Consider the following 18,068-nt stretch of genomic DNA (forward strand, 5'->3'; position numbering starts at 1 on the left):
ACGTTTTAGTGACCACTTGTGGCTAGAGAAGGCATTCCTATTCAGGTCATATTGGTGAAAAATTCCTGGATAGATTCTAAATAAACCAATGCTTCCAAAACTGGCACATACAAAATCCAATGCATGCTGTTATGGTTAGTAAAGGATTGTCCAGGACACATGACTTGAGAAATAAAAAGTAGTAGAGTTTTGTACAGAATATATAAAATCTTCCCAAAATCATTCCCCATAATGCCTTGTTCTGCAGTCTGCATTTGTATAAGCAAACATAGCTGCTAGTTGCACATAATGAGATCGGAAAACAGAGCCACTTCCAACTGAAAACAAAATTAAATGTCACTTAACTAAGTTTACCCAGAAAACATCCCCTTACTGTCTCCTTGTTTTGTTTTGTTTTTGGTTTTTTTTTTTTACTGAAAACTCATCTCATCTGCACGTCCTTGAGCTACTCACTAAACCTCCCCTCTCTCAATGTGCACATCTGCCTAATGTCCTGGAATTAAAATGCAAATGAGCTGTGCACGGTTTGGGTGCAACTTGCCGCTTCTCTTCTTGATAGTATTTTCGTACCCTTTTTTCTTACAGACACGCCTCTTCGTACATGCATAAGTCAAACACAGTCGATGAAAATTAATGAGCTGATGCCCTGAAGCGCTGGCGACACTAACCAACAAGGCCTCTTTGCCTGTAATGGGCCATATAGACAATGTCCGCGCTATTTCAATTAACATGAAGTAATGACATATACAGGCCGAGGGGGTAGGTGACAGTGAGACGGCGAGCGAGCAACACCTATGCCACTAATGGTCCATTGTGGGCAAGTGAGACAATAGGAGCTAATAGGAAATGTAAGATTATGATGTAGGTCCCTGTCGGAAAGGGGTGAGTGACACTTGGGAGTGGAGCTGTTACATCTTAATGCACTGCTGCCAAAGGGATGAATCCGCTATAGGGGGGTGGGACCCATCCGAAGGCCGCTAATAGCAGTAGCTGTCAGTCTCGCATTAACCTTGAGAACAGCCAGGGGACTCTGTTAGCCCCTGTGACCTCTCCTTTTACACACAAGCATCCTTTATGTCCGTATGTACGGCCTGGGAAGAGAGCGCGTCCTTCTGCCTGTGTCTTGGGAGCACCATCAGGAGGATTAAATCAGTCCATCACAAGCGGCGCTAACGTCGTAGAGGCTGTCTGGGCACAAGGGAAACTGCCCCGCTGCCCTCGGGGGTTAGGCTCCATCAAGACAATAAAAGCGCACACACACCCCCCTCGGCTTTGTGTACAGAGGGGATCGTCAGCCCCCAAACATCAGGTTAGATTTAAGACTTGACCTAATCGAAGGCAATTTCCATTTCCACTTGTTGGGTCGACTTCACTTGGTTTCAATATGTAGCCATTCAATTTAATGCAATCCAGTTTAACGCTGAAAAACTGCTACAGCTACAAGGTTAGATCCACTAGAATATAGAAATGAAGCAAGTTTTGTAAATAGGAAATATTTATTGACAATTCTTTGAAAATGTCTCTTTGTATCTCGCAAAAAGTAAATTCTCAACCCATTTTTTTATGTTATGCAAAAAGTTCACCACCTTTCCAATGAATTAATGAATGAATGAATCCTATATTACGCAAAATTGACTCTGGTGAGCTTTGTACCATGTTAGATTGTTGTTATCTCACCAAAAGCATACCAGGAGTTGAGTTTTGTTTCTGTCACGCATGTTTGAGTAACCTTTTATTATCAGTCTGTTATATCTCCAAAGCCTAAAATAGTTCGTTGTTATGTCATTAAGAGGTAGTTTTCACGTTAACAGCTACATTTCACCTTTAGTTCAGTAGAGTTTGGCAATTCCTGAGCTTAAATTATCCAAATGATTCTAGTGAAGGTGTGTGGAATTAAAATTTTGATTCCATTGCATGTTCATTTGATGCTTTATGACTTAACATCTGACCTCACTATGTTTCAGAAAAAGGTTTGGGGCTTTGGAAGCAGAAGAATAACACTCCATGCCAAAAACCTCTAATATCGAAACCAAGTATTTCCACATGTCCATCTTCATTTTTCATAATCAAGCAGAAATAATTGTAACAACACCAAATGACTTGCTTGTTGACTTGGCTTTCCCGCCGACCTCTTCATCCGCCTGTTGCCATTCAGCTCCGAGGGATTTTCACTAAATCAATTTCTTGTCGTACAAACCCCGAAACTGACAAACAAATAGAAACCACGTTGACCTAAAGAGCTCAACTTTTATGAAAGCCTCTTGTGTTTCTGCGTTTTTGGCCTGACAGACAACACGCATTCGGAGGCATGACTAGGCAAGCCACTGCCCATGTGTTTTGAGTCAACTTTCGCTGGCAGGAAGAGCAATGGAAGAGGAGACAGAGCAGGAGAGTGGACAGAAAGAGGAGAGAGGAAAAGAAAGGGGAAAAAAGAAAGTCAAACTGGCGGGAAACAAGCGAGGCGTGATCAGACTCAGCACTGACCTAATTTCCACAAAAATGAGATCAGTGGTAGTAGGACATGAACAACTGTAGAGTCTGGCAAAAGGCTTATACTATACAAATATAAAGCCCAATGTTCACTTACAATGTTTACTTACAAAAAATAATAATTACTCCTTTTCTTTGTCCTTGCAATTTCAAAAAGTTTTTTAGCAAACTGGAAAACGGACGCAAGAAGTTTGTATTTTTATGTGGACTTGTATATTTATAAAGTCCTTTTGTCCAAACTAAAACCTTCTGTGGCCTTCATTTTAGAGTGCCTCTCATGTGTACTTCTTTCTAAATCTAATTAATTTTCAAGGGGCTCTATCTTAACTTTTTCTCAGCCCGTTGCCTGATGTAACCCTACAAAGAGGGAAGAAAAAGTAGGTCCAAACCTAATTGCCGATTCCTGTCTATACCGTTCCCCGCATGCATAAGAGTCTGCCCGTGACGGTGCAAAAAAGCTTTTAAAGGGGCGAACATTTGTGCTTGAATGGCCAGGACATTGTGTGCCTATGCCCATCACTCTATCAAGACTGGTTGCCTTCTCTGTGTTCTACTATGTGACTGCACTGAAGGATTATTTTTAGAAAGCCTCTGACAATATCACATCCCCAAACGGGTGTAATCGCATTATGCCGGAGGTGCTAAAAGCCTCGAGATGGTAAAGAACATCGCTGTGGAAGAAGAAGTCGCAGTGTCGAGGGGCCTATAGCAACAGCAGAGTGGGAGGAGCAGACATAAGACACACTCAGCATATCAGGAGAAGGAAGACCGAATCATACGGAGGTGGGTTCTTCTCAAGGGGACAGCGACAAGTAAAGATGACATGCAAATGAAGGCAGCGGTAAACATTGGGTTTGCTGGAGGAGGTTGCGGTTGCTGGTAGGTGGAGGTAGTGAGGTAGTATTGGCAGCTCGAGAGGTTTCCGTGCGGGCCGCGGCGATGATAGATGAAAGAGTGAAGTTTAATCAGAATGGCGCCCGGGGCATTTTCAAAGAGGTAAACAGGTTAATCAGTCAAGCCCTCCTTCCATCCGTTCCCCTGCACTCTCTCCTCGACCACTACCTCTGACACTGGCATGCCATTCGTCTCTTTCCCATCAGCACCTTGCCACACTGCCCTCCTCCAGCAGAGCACCCTTCATTTTCCTCCATATCCCATTTCAAATCTTGGGACTCCCCCTCCTCATCCTCCTCATTCTACCATGTGACTATACAGCAGATGAAGGGGAACTCCAACATCAAAGCAACCGTTTGGGATCTCCGGGCATCATCAACCATAAATGTATGATGTGGGAGGAGAACACGGAAGCAATTCATATGGTTTCTTGCGTTATTGCCCTTCCACTATAGCCTACATGTCAGATTACACCATATCAAGCGCGCTAAAGACCCTTCAAACAAGTTGAAATCCAAATCCATCGAACCATATAGGAGCGAAAATGGTAAAAGAATCAGCCAAGCATTATTCATTGTTCCCGGCATCTCAAAGGGTTGTTTTTATTAGCAAAACGTGGCCTCATCCCACCCGCCTCTCCAAGAAATTGCAACGGCCAGCACTTGCGCAAACCCAAAATGCACAATGCCAAATTACTACACGCCTGACCACCGGACATTTTAAAACAAATTACAAAAAAAAAAAAAAGGAGGAACTTCGAAACCCTGTGAGTTTACAGTCTGAGCCACGTACCCTGTTCCTGTCATAGATTCATAGACTTTCTGGCCCCCTCCCTTCCTTAGCCACTTTCTGCCCAAGAAAAATAAACAATCAACTGGTAACAAACCGCTCGGTCCGATGGAGTGTGAACCTTACTGAGGCTTAAAACGGCACCCATGGAGAGCGGCTGCATCCTACGCCGGCTTACCCACACTGACTCGACCGCACTAAATTGCCCGGGACACCAAAAGAGATCATATTCATTTGTCTGGAGAGGCCAACCACAGACTTTGGTGAGCAATCAACAAGAGCCGCCTGTTGCCAAGATAAACTTCGCAGCCAGTTGCCACTCATTTACGAGCACGGCTGCCTGCTGCATCCACAAACCCATTTTTGAAAATACTATAGCGCACCAAATGTAAACTGAATGTTATGATTTGTAAAACACACTAATAGAATTGCTCAGGGACGTAGCAATTTGATGATTTGATGAAACGTAGCTAAGACAGAGGAGTAACGCGTGACGAAAAGCAGGGGTTGCGCAACTAAAAGCAAGTGTATAAAAGTAAGAAAGTAAAAAGAAAAAAAAAACAACAACATTTAAATATGTTTTTTAACTGATTCTTAAATCTTAGAGCACTTTTGCACAATACAGCATCCCAGGTGTGTACTTCAAATCCGATTTATGAGAATTGCAAATCAAGGAATTCTGTTGTGAAATACATTTTGATCACTTCTTTTGTATTGTGTTTGAACTTTCAAAGTAGTTGCCTTGGAAGTTTTATTTGTAGCATAAATATTCTTCTGTTCTGTTGCAAAAGACATTGATTGTGCAAGAAAAGTTGGGAAATACACAAAAGATGACAGACAAGGGACTGCTTATCTGGCTACTGTGTGCGCTCTGACTTTACGCTGGGAGACTTCAAGCAGCACACCTCCGCTTCTGTCATGGAGGGAAAATTGGATGTTGGCTTGTTTAATGAAGTGAGCATCCACGCTGTACTTTGAAATGCACACAGCAGCATTGAGGGAGGAAAATAAATGGTAATGATGCTATTAATGACAGATCGGCACATAACTCAAGGTGGCACGCTGAGGAGGAGGAGGAGGAGGACTGCAATAGTCTTGGAAAAAACAATGAGATGTGGGGGAGTTTTGAAAGGGAACTGAAGGTGCTATGAGGACCTGCACACACACACGCACGCACACACCCAAATACCGCTATTCTCAGTTTCATGGTGATGTTACAACAAGTCTTAGAGGACCGGAGACAATTACAATATCAAATGCTACAACTGCGACTCCAGGATTCAGGAACGGAGAATATCAACTTCATCAGCATCATGAAGACTCTTAATTACACGTAGTTTCTCACAGATTAGCAATATGAGTGTGAAAAAGTTGTTGCCAGCCAGATCCTGCAGCTAATAATCAATATGTTACAGACCAATGACACTGTTAGAAACTGGTTATTCTTACAAGTAGCAATTGGGACAAGAACATGTTGAGGAGTTTCCGAAAACATATCTGTATTCTCAGTCTTTTGTACATGATGTTATGGTTTGTGGAACGCAGTAAGGGTCGCCTACATTGTTCTGAGCGAGCAGTGACAGGAAAAAAAAAAAAAGTATTAGCAGGAAACTATGACCTAAACTTTGTTCAAAATGGCTGCCTCCCGACTGGGATCTATTTACTTGGTTTACTGGAAAAGTGGCTATTCATCAGCAGAACCAAAATACAAGGAATAACTCAGCCAGTGGGAGACAGGAGCTGGACGTGGATACATTTGCCATATCCCGAAAAAAAAAAAAGTGTCCTAAAAACTCTCCGCGGTCTTCTAATGCATGGCAGATGTGGCCTGTCGGGAGTGGCAGCCCAGAGTGATTCCAGCCGCCCCGAGACGAAAGAGAGGAATATACATCGGAGGTAGCTGCAGACAGTCGGTTTAGCTCCCTGTAGATGGAGAGGGATTCTTTCTGACAACGCAACAGCCGGGCAGACAACACCACTGGCCCGTTTTACGTAGAAAACTCATCCCACTAGCCATGACAAAGCGAAATGCAGGTGGGGGCAGAGCTAATGAGTAAAAGTAAACAGATGGAGTTAAGCAGGGACAGGGAAGTGATGCAGGGAGAATAGACAGAGGAAAGGCTATGGATGACAGACTAATCGATTCTGTTAAGGAGCTTGAAAGCGCTGCGGGTATGCGAGAGAAAGCTATAAAATAGACGTGTGCGACGAAGAGTAAAATAATGAGCAAGAAAAGTATAACGTCATCTATATAATTGTGCTATATAACTGTGATATATGACTCGGCTGATGGTCCTAGAGGAAAAGGAGATATTGTGAGGAGAGTATAGAAAGTGCATATCTGGCAGGCAAATTATTAGTATGTTAGCTTAGTTTTGCTTAGAGCTGTCGGCTGTTTTTTACCCGAGTGCTCAAATAATGCCTCTTGCTAAGTAGCTACACTTTCCTGCTAGTGATGCTCACAGTCAGTAATTCATACATTTGATTACAGTATATGCAATCCACAAATAAAAACAATAATCGTGATGGTTTATAAGCAAAAATAGTCCTATGAAGTGCTTATTTTTCTGGCTGTTTATTAGAATTGGGACAGGACACAAGATTTTGCCATAATTATAACACAAACTATAATAAATAATTGTGCAACTCAGTTCATGAATTTGATATCATGACATTTATACTTCTCAGCATTTTATATAGTGTTAAATTATATACCGTAGCTTCCTTATAACGACTTGTATTGAAGCTTAAGCACCAGAAAGCTTAAAACAGTGCACTCTACAGTCTACTGCTTATGGTGACAGCTACAAAGTGAAAGTGAATACAATACGGAGAAAACGCAGAGACTTAAATGAGACGGAGAGACTGAAGGAGACGATGTTATGATGCTATATTTTTGCTGCATCTCAATTTGCACAAAACTTTCATTACCGCCAATTTGGGCCCAGAGCCGTAGGCCGGACCATTAGGTGAGGCCCGGTATCCATCAGCGTAATCTGCCTCTCAGGCCCCTAAATTACAGCGCCCCCTTGCTTATTAAAATTTGTCACCCGTCTCCCAACACCCGGCACTGCTGGAGATTGGACAGGGGCCCCCAGACAAATCTGTTCCAGAGGAGAGAGGGAATAAGGAAGGAAGTGCAGGGACAGTAGGAGGGAGGGGGAAATATACTTGGATCATCTGGTTTGATTTATACACTGGTGTGGATCTGCTGTGGGTCCCATACTTACCCATTCCCTCCCACCCCCCTCTCTCTCTCTCTCTCTCTCTCTGTCGCTCTCTTTCACTCTCTCTCTTTCTCCCTCCCTCCCTCCTTCCTCTCTTGCTTTTCTATTGCTGTCATCATTCCAAACACACACTTGTGCCGAGAGTTTTGCGTCGCATCCCTCCGCGCACTCAATCAAACCGCCGGCCAGATAAGACGCATGATGAATGGAGTAATTGAAGGCAGAGGCAGGGTAATACCGCGTCGTCTGCGTTTGGGAGGGAAGAAAAGTGGCGAGCGGGTGATTAGCCTGTAGGATTTATTGTTATTGCCGTCTTATTAGAAAATACTAAGACGGTCTATACAACGCAAGACGTATACAGCAATAGACGGCATATAGATACGTATGGCGGCCTTGAATGATGAGCGCACAGTGGGGTTGCACCTATGTTGAAATGGAATTGGGGGAGTGATTCCAAGTCAGGAATGAGATATGCGCTTGAGTGTGGGCTGGGGAAATTTGGACGCAGGAATGCATGGCGAGAAAGCTCATTAATTCACACCCGGGAGATTTCTCTGTCTTGCTGTTTTTACAAAAGCAGCAGCGCCACTTGTCTTCGTTCAGTTTGGGCATCAAAAGCAATTCAGCACAGAAAAGAGTAGCAAGCTCGGGGATAAGTGTTTGCCGGGAGGTCAGTGGGTGAAGCGGAGAGACCAGGCGAATCCACTTCAGGCTGGAGGACAGATCAAAGGCTTTCTCACACACTTTCACATATCAAAACCAAGAGAAGGCTTTTGACAGGAGCGAGCTGGGGAGCAGACTTATCACAGGGCACTCGCAACCCGACAGCATAGCCTCTGCTAGTGTTGTCATAATGAAAATGTTTTAAAATCCTCTTTCTTTAGACAATAGAATATCATTTTCAACATTCAATCACAGGACTTTCTTTAATATTATCATGTGATCTTACATCTGTGTAACCCCTCAGTAAATATTCTGCCAATCAGTGTTAATGATGAATACAGAATGATGAATACAGAATGTCATTTAAATCAAATCATCAAAATTCAACAGAAAACAGGAAAAGTTAAAGTGTCAGACAAGTCGCATTGTATCCTGTATAAGGTACATGACACAGTTACTATAGCAGGGGAAAACCACTCATGTACACAGTGGGCGGACTGTGGTCTAAAACAAAGCCTACTTACATAGCTAAAAATAAAGAGCAGCATAGGATGAGCCTTGTCTTAAACTTTCATTAGCATAGCACCTCGAGTATTCAGACATACTCGGAGCTGGCAGGAGCACAAACATACTCCGCTGTTGTTTCAGAAATGTGATGTTGATGTGGACAGCTTTCTCCTCAGATGAGCGTCCTGCAGTGGAGGCTCTGTGTTCAGTATCAGAGGAGTGGAGGATGTAGTGCTGTTTACAGAAGTGTCTACCTCAGTTGGTCGCCTCCAGCCTCACAAAGGTGCTGCTGCTCAGACTGATTGAGTGCTGTGTGCTTCGGCCAACTGGGCTCCCGGCTGCAGGACTGCCCTCATCGATTCCTCAGACCAGCCCCTCTGCTGCTGAAACACAGAGAAAGATAGAGAGGCTAAGAGTATGGAAACTGAAGGGAAGAGAGAGAGGAGCATTATCTTAAATGAAAGTTTATTAGCTGTATCAGTCAGTGTGTGAGTGGGGGTTTCGCCCCAGGCCCCTCCATCCTTTCTGTATCTATGCTCCCCTAGTGTTTATGTGTGTGTATTTGTAAAGGGAGAGGCTGGGGAAGGGGGAGCAAGCATGACGAGAAAACATTAGGTTGTTGGCGAGCCGCCTGTACACCAGCCAGTAATTGGCTTGGGTAATGGTCATGTCCAGACAAATGGTGTAGGCCTTAACCACGTTACCAACTGCTCCGCCTGTATTCACAGCACAGGGGCCAGCTCCAAAAACAGAGCAGCCGCATGTTTGTTGGTGCACAAAAAGTGATTTACTGAGGCATTTGCCCCACCACAACAGCATATTCTGCATGCTTCACACATGTGATTCATGACACGCTCACAGTAAAATAAGGAAGAGATGCCAAAGCCGGCTTGGACTTGGACCCCCAGGGGACATCTGCCGGTGTCCAGCAAACTAGTGACAGATCGGGGATGAGGACAGTAAAAAGAAAAGCGTAAAAGAAGTATGGAGGAAGAGAAAGAGAGCGGGTAACTGGATAACTTCCATTTTTCATGTGTCCCTCCCTCCTCTCTGCATCACATCGCCTTCTGTCTGATGGCAAGCTGAGCCACTAATGCCCATTGTGTCTAGATGGGCTGCCAATGGGCTCGAAAACTCTGCATTAAGAAACTCCTATAAAGCTGAAGGGAAACAATATTCATTTTACAGGCATTTATACTGTAATTGGAATTCACCACAATTCCCGCAATTTCCTCCTGATCCATTTTTGCCACATACAATCAACATACTGCAATATCTATTTATCCTTTATTTATTTACAAACAAACTAGAAGCACTGAGACCTCTGACAAGGCAGACGTGTCACAATAATAGGGGCACAGAAAAGGCCAGGACATAAATCAGGCCTTTTCGGTTCAGATAATAACAATCTCAAATAGTGGTTAAATGTTGCACTAATTCACTTGTGTAATGCAGCAGTTTGTATCTTTGGCACTATCCCCCAATGGCATTCATGGTGTGCACCTCATAAATAAAATAAGACAAGGAACTCAAAGTCAGTCTGAAGAATATCTTAAAAGGTGTACTATGTAACTTTTCTGGTGCAGGGTTTGTCACCATCTCGTCTCCAAGGAGATGTCATTGCTGTGCCTGAAATGGTCCACAGTATTTACTCCACATAACGACAAGCAGGTGTCATATTTGTGGAGGCAGACTCACTCACATGTTTACAGTTGAAACATGTGATTTATTTAATGCACGATGGATGGAGCATTGAATGGAGACCTCCCAGCAGAAATCAGTGATATATCGGATCTTTGCACTTTTTACTTTACCTTTTAGACTTCACTTTCTGCTGTAAATCTCACGCAGAGCACAACATTTTGTTCGGGCCGACCAGATGCCTCAGATTATGCATAAAGCTTCATTTGAACACTTTAATGTGAAGAAGGTTTATAGTCATTCTAAATTGTATAATTTGGGGAAAATAATCAAAATCGGCCTTGCATATTGGCCCAAAAAATATTGGCAGAGCTTATCAGCAATCGGTTTCTCTGCAATTTAAACAATCGTATTGGCAATGACCATGAAAGAAAAAACATATTCTCGACCTCTACCAGAAATGTTACATATTGCACATTTAAGTTTCAATTGTAGTTTTAGTTCACATCACATGAACACGAAACATTACAAAAGCAGCTTGTGTGTGTCTGGTGGCCGCCCCAGAGCCATCCAGCTATCATCCCTCGCCAGACAGGCCCCACCAATGCAACCCAGCTGGATAATGAGATCCATTATGATTTACATGCCAGGCAGAACAAAGACTTACACACACAATGTCAGAGAATGTAGGCTCACTATCCCACTGTTCTCAGTATAGGTTAGTGTTTCAGATTTCACATTGTTGGATTCTGAAATATCTTTCTTGCATCCATCTTAAAAAAGTAGAACTCATCTTCAATTGATCAGTAAATCCATAAAAAACACATCTAGGGATTTGTTCCAAGGTATAAGTCAGTGTGTGTGAGAGTTGCACGCTGGGATTCGTTGGAAGAGTACTTGTCAAAAACATTTGGAAAAAGAAAAAACATATTGCTTTATTTCATTTTTCAGGCAAAAGGAGAAGAAATCGATGACAGAGAAACAGTAGTTATTTGCCATTTATGCATTATCTTAAAGCTGCTGTACTGGATTTTTACAGACTCCACTAGTTTATTTTAAAAGGTCCTATATTACATAAAATAGATTTTTGTGGGCTTTATGAAATGTTATAACCCTTTTACCTGCACAACAAACTGAGAGGAAATGTGTGCACTTCTCCAACCACACAAATGTGAGCCTTGGGAGATTATTTTGTATTTTTTCTTTGTAAAACTATTCAATTTAAAACGCTAAATCCTTCATATACACTTCCCTTACAAAAACTTCTTGCTCTTGCTGGTGACAGAAAACAATGGCACAATCATTTGGCACAGTGTTTTATGGACTATTCAAATGATGCCAGTTCAAGTTAAGACCCAAATGCCAAGCTCCAGACCAGGAACCGTGTAGGGATGGACATAGATAAGAATACCAAGATAACAGAAAATTGAAAGTCAAAAATAAGCCCAAGGATCAAGTATTCCACAAAAAAAAAACTACTGAAGGAGAGGGACAAAAAAACTAGTTTCACATTCTTCACAAACCAGAGCCACGATAACCTCCTTGACCTGGCTGCACACACACACAATCCTCTGTGGTATGTATTTCCTTCATCAAATGTGATCAGTGCTACTGTCCACAAGCCAAAATTCACTCAGCCCTGATAACCCCAGTGGGAATGAGCAGACACATACACATTGTACACACAGACATGGCTGTTATAGGACGCGCCAAAGATGTGTGGGGTTAAATGAAAAGGTCAGAAAATTAAATCAACATCAAAGTGAATGAAGGCTTTGATGAATGGCACAACAGCTCAGGGCCAGAAAATAAGCACAGTCATAATTACATATCGTTTATCTTGATAATCAGCTCTTTCACATTATGACACTGTCAGATGACATCTGATAGACAGGTTATAAAACAACAACTACAACTGGTCTAAATAGCGTGACCATCTTTAGTGTGTTGTTTCACTGACTTCAGCAAACAACATGTCCACTCACATGACTCTATTGTACATAATAGGATTGATAAAATATGGAATATACCAAAGCTGGAGTCCATCAAACATTTTTCCACAATCACAACAGGCATTTTTATCAGATGTGGATCTTGCAAAGAAAGCAAACTGCTCTTGGCTTTTGGAGCTCTTAAGACCACTAAATGAGAAAAATGTGGCCTCACCTTTTGTAGCTTATGTAGCCAAGCCTCTGATGTATGAAAGATGGTTTTTGTAATGGTTGTTTTTATTTCATGTCACAGAGACTTGACTGACAAAGCCTATTGAAAGTCATTTCATTCAAAGCGGGCCTGTTTGTATTATGGGTGGGCCCGCTGGAACCAAACTTGGTCGTGGAGATATTATGGCTATTCTTTGTGCCTTTACAGACAGATTTTTGTGGTGGTATTCAAATTCTCATGAGTGTAGAGACAAAGTGATCATCCTCTTCATGGTTAGCGGCCCTCTGAAGTTTAAGGACTTCTAAGAAGGCATGTGTTGACTGTGTGGGAGCTCTACCCCAAAGCCCACTGTTGTGGCCTGTCCCACGCTTGGAGCGACACAGCCATCATCCCCAGTGTCAAAACCCAAAACACATGCTGCAACCAATAGAATCTCCTATAACTGTGCACTAACAGAACAACCCAGCGTCTCAGATCTCGCTTAACAAAAACCTAACATCAATATTTCTCCAGCAAACCCAAATCGGGCCGGCCCCCTCTCGCTTCTCAATCTTCCTTAACAAAACAGCTCTTTGCTCTCAGTGGTGCCAGCCCTAATCATTTCCCTCAGCTCCAGGTGGTTCTCATTGACGGGGCCCGGTCCTCTGCTCGGCAGGATGCTTGGCCAGAGGAAATTGGCTCGTCTACACGCATTTATTGCTGGTGAGCTCTATCCAACAGCGGAGTGGCCCTCCAACGCTGACTCTGGCCTTTGTTCAGGGCCCGCTTGTGTTGGGGAAACAGCTGCTGCGTTCACTGCACCATCCAAAGACACAATTACAAACACCCTTTTCTTATTACTTCTCACTGCTAGCTGCCGTTGTGTGGAATTAGCAGCGGAGTGGGCTCTAAGTGGATTCTAATTCATGGCCTGTTTTCATGAGCTGAGGCTGCAGTGGCTTTCCCTCGCTAATGAAGGGGATGAAAGAGAAGTGTTAATCAAACTGAGCATCTCATCGGTGGTAATCAGTAACAGAGAAAAGGCCTTGGAGAGGCTCCCCTGTGATCCAGCTTACATACATGTGTGTGTGTGTGAGAACGGATCTGAACGCCACTGCAGTAATTCCCTGTGTACGCCATGAAACATTATCAGAATATGTCTGATTCAACAAGTTCAGACTCAGTCCTGGGACAGCATTAAGTATATATATATATATATATATATATATATATATATATATATATATATATATATATATATAAATGAAGGCAATGCAGAGAAACTTTGCATCAATGGCAAAATATTGTCAATGACAACTATAAAAAGGGAACACAGCATTAAAAACTAAGACTGAGGAAACAAAAAGGAGCTGCAATAAAACAAATAAAACTATTTGAAATCCAATATAATTTTTTTGTCATGAAATACAGCAGTCGCCCAAATGTTGAAAAGAAGAATGCAGGCAATAACACGCCAGGGCCATGTATCTAATTGCTTAGAGTCTGGGGATGGATGCTTCAGCGCTCCATCCCTCTCTGGCTCCTTTGCCTTGGACCGCAGCGCTAACCAGCAGGGCTTGATTAGATTTAAATGTCAAGAGAGATAGGACAATACAGTTATCTTCCAAATTATGGACCATTAAAGAGTCTTAGCAGTGCGCCTCCTTCCTCCACTAACTAATCACCGGCCAAATTCATCATCTCACAGAGCTGGGTATCATTAGGAGCACTCAGACTCTCTCTCCTTCTGAGCAGATCCCACCAGCTCAGAGTGTTTGTGTAATGTGTGATCAGCTGTCCGGGGAGACCTGGGGTACACTGCCCCGGGCATAGGCCCCATTACAGAGGGACATAGGCGGGGTGTGTACACAGGGAAGCACATTTAGGCAGCAGGAATGACAAGCAGTGTCCCACCTACAGCCAATGAGCAAAAGACAGAAAGACAGCCCGAGACTAGGGGACAAGGTCTCCCATCTGGCTGTAATTCACCCACTGTCCTTGGGGTGTCATAGGAAGCGGCAGGCCAAAATAATGGAGTCTGCATCTTTTGGATCCATTTGCATTTGTCCTCAGCTTCTGTGACATATTGACTTTGGCCGACCATATCTTTGGGTTTTATCATTTATTTAGCATGCATTACAAAAGGAAGGATGGTCAAATGGCGTGAGCACAGTGTGAATGACTGCAGCTGGTTTATGTGAGGTGGTACAAAAGAGAAAATATAATGTGAGAACTTGAGTGTTAATTATATATTATAATTAAAACCTTCCATGTTTTGTTCATCAGAATACACATCAATGTTCATTACAGTTACAAATGTCCTCCTGCCCAGTAGAATATAATAAATAAAATAAAGTCTTACATTTTTAAAGTATTGCTTTATACAAGCTTGACAAACCTCTTAAATGTGCTACACTGTAGTCTTCAATATTCACACCACACCTGGAGGTGGTCAGCACCATCTGAATACAGAGAAGCACATCTGCGCCATTGGCCCCAACAACCACCTCGTCTGCCGACCCAACTGTTGTATCTATAAAACAGAACCCATTTTTGTAAAACAACTCCCTCGGTTTGATGTGTTCTTGCTTTTGAGGACAAAACTGTCATTTTTATTCGAAGATGGCTTCCTTCAGCAGATATTGCTCCACTGAAATCTCCAGCCTTATGTCCCCTGTCTTACCCACTTCATGTGCTCAGGGATGTATGCACTTGGGCCTGTTGATGTGCATTAGTATGGCTACGCCTTATGGATCTCACTACAAACAGCCGGTGTGAGAGCTGTAAAAGCTTTTCATTACACAGAGACATTGTTCAATCAATACCAGTCACATGCCAAAACTAATGACCAAAACAGCCACCTTAAGTATATCATACATAAGCCCTTTTCTACTTGAAGACGTGGTTCGTGTTTTTCTGCGAACACGGCTCTTAAAAAATAGTCCACTCCGGATGTAATAATAACAGCAAATTAGGATGTGAAAATTGTAGAGAATACATGAAAAGATGAGCAGCGAGTAGTTGCAGAAAATGGAACAATTATAATACTTTCTCTGGGCCAGCACATTCACCTAAGTGGGTCAATCATCCACAAATCACAAAATGCACTTATGAAGAAGCCTCTACGTGAAGATGGACCTTGATGGAGGGTTTTATAAGTAAGAGTAGTCGTGGTAAGCATTTTTATATTATTCTTATTAGGTTGAGTTTCACATTCAAAAACTCAAAATACTGATGTTTTGTCGTTTTTTATGGATAATACATTTAATAGTTTAACAGTTTAATGCCTTCTCGGTCAGCGCAACTATAGTGAAATATTTCTCACAATAGCTTGAAAACATGGTGGTTTAATTCTTCTTAAAGGTGAAATTGTCGTCACTTGAAAGGACTTTAAGCTCCAGCATTTAAGTGACAAACTTGAGGACCAATTCCTAACAAAAATGATTAGGTTCTAGGCTCGTTGTCACTATGCACAAGGTAAATTTACTAAATAGTTTGTTCAAATGTGTATGAATGATGCAGATTAACTAAATACAGTCTTATAAATAAAAAAATATACATACAACATTTAAAAATAGTAAAGTTCTAGATCCAAAATGAGACATATCTTCAAAATTGCAATATCTCAGTGGAACAGTTTTATAGTTTTTAGTCCATATTGATAAGTAAATGTGATCTCTGCTCTTGTGCCAATGTATGAGATGTAAACAGTGTATAGAATGAGTCTGCTTTTGTTATCAGTCAGCCAGGTCAAAGCCCAGTGATGTATAGAGCCAGTGGAGTTTAATCAAAGTGGCCCCTGGTGGTAGAGGTGGCACCAGCTGAACCTCTGTAGGGGGACTGAGCTTCATTGGATTCAGTTGCAGCAGAGGCACAGCACAAGGGGGGAGAGTGTGTGTTGTGTGTGTGTGTGTGTGTGTGTGAGAGACGAGAGAGACGCTGTGTTTGTGAGGAGGGGGTGAGAGAGAAAGAGGAGGGGCCCAGGGTGTCATTCCTCTCGCTGTCAGCCCCCCTCCTCCCCTTTGCGAGATGTGGATGCTTCGCAGGGACAATTACCGACTGACACTTCATCATGGGCCGCTCGACAGGCGCTGACGGCCCTCGTCCAAACAAATGATGCCGGGGTCGAGGTTGCGGGCCTGCCTCCGAGCCGGGCCGCCGCCATAGCCCTGCCTGGGCCGCATTAGCCCCCAAAAAAAAGCAACATAAAAAGAGAGTCCTTCTGACCAACCACCTCCTACTCTTAAAAGAAAAACACATTTATCAGCAGCAGTGGGGGAGTGGGAGAGGGTTGAGGGGCTCGTGTAGAAGGAAGGTTGTGTGGGTGTTGGTGTGTGTGTGTGTGTGTGTGGGGTGGGAGGGTAGTTTACAGTACCGGCAGATCCCATCCCCCCACAGTAAAAAAACAACAAAAAAAAACAGGGAGCTCTTCATCTCTGGTGCACATACGAATAATGTGTAGCCCTATGCACACTGAACTAATCAGATAATTGGGTTTAAAAAGCCAACAAGGCAAAAGGCCTCAGTGACACAAGAATGTGTCAATGAAGTCTTGTGAGGCACTGATAAAACACATATGACCAACAGGAGGGCAGAGATCAGTCCTCCTGCCTGATTTACTCTACTCGAGAACAACTGTGAGCTGCAAAACAGCCAAATATAACAAACAGCGTTATCCATATGGAATTGTATCAAGATGAAACAAAGAAAAGGATGGACTTTCAGAGTATTTGCTGTTGATTAGATCGGTTACGCCTTGTTTTTCCTATTGACAGGAGAGGGCCAAAAACGGAGTTCAAGAACAAACCGCTAAAATAGTAAATCAACAGGTTATAATATTTAGCATTTTGAAAAGATAACACCTAGCAATAAACATGTCAAGCAAGCATTCAGCTGCAGCAAAACAAGGAGAAGACTGAACATAAATCTCCTGACAATTCAGCTTTTAGTAATATTTAAAGTAACACCTGTTACCAGCCAATGGTCAGAATGATTTATTAAAATCAGACCCATTACAACATTATTATTAACGAAGAACGATGCATAAACAAAGGATTTAGATGGACCTGTTAGCCTTCCTTGCTCTGTGTCCTGAGTCTGTACATTATTAAACAGGCTGTGATCATAGCCCAGGTTTCCCCACAAACAACAACCAGGACACATCAAATTACTGAGGCTGAAACAACATGTGGCAAAAGCTGTGTGCCTTCAAACACGCTCACCACAGCGCAGGGGAAGACAGAGAGACTGCACTAACAATCAAACATTTATCAAAGCAGGCAGAGTGCTAATACAGGTGGCATTGTTGTTGTGCTATCCGGGCAGCTCCTGTAAACAATCTTTTATACCTCGATGGCACTACATTTTGCCCTCCGCCTCTCTTGCTACCTTGTTTTCTAATTTTTATGCCACTCTCTCCACTTTATTATCACATCCTTTTCATTCCTTCATGTTTTCACTATTGGCATCTTCCCCTAGATGATAAATGTGTTTATGGCATCTCCACTTGTACAAACGCCTTGCACAAGCCTGCTGTCTAAGATAAATATAAGGAGTGTTGAGAGGGGGAGGAGGAGGCTAAAAATGAAGGGCAGGAGAGGTAGAAAAAAACGAAGGAAGAGTCATGCGTCATGTTAGAAAGGCCCTGGAGAATGCTTTCAATCTTTCCGTCAATATAGGGTGCCCGAGCCGGTATATAAACCATTAAAAAGAGGA

General features: G+C 42.7%; 1 protein-coding gene across 3 annotated transcripts in view; it reads right to left on the minus strand.

Annotated features, from left to right (window-relative positions):
* raraa (retinoic acid receptor, alpha a) overlaps positions 1-18,068 on the minus strand; it is a 127,646-nt gene that overhangs the window by 79,804 nt on the left and 29,774 nt on the right. For 2 of the 3 annotated variants that reach the window (XM_033985366.2, XM_055229784.1), the window contains exon 2: positions 8,825-8,950. The gene's annotated coding sequence lies outside the window, so the exon portion shown is untranslated. Of the gene's footprint in view, positions 1-8,824; positions 8,954-18,068 lie in introns of all 3 variants that reach the window. The other variant, XM_033985365.2, reaches the window with a different exon arrangement.

This window comes from Periophthalmus magnuspinnatus, chromosome 19 (genome assembly GCF_009829125.3).
Source record: "Periophthalmus magnuspinnatus isolate fPerMag1 chromosome 19, fPerMag1.2.pri, whole genome shotgun sequence".
Lineage (NCBI taxonomy): Eukaryota > Metazoa > Chordata > Actinopteri > Gobiiformes > Gobiidae > Periophthalmus > Periophthalmus magnuspinnatus.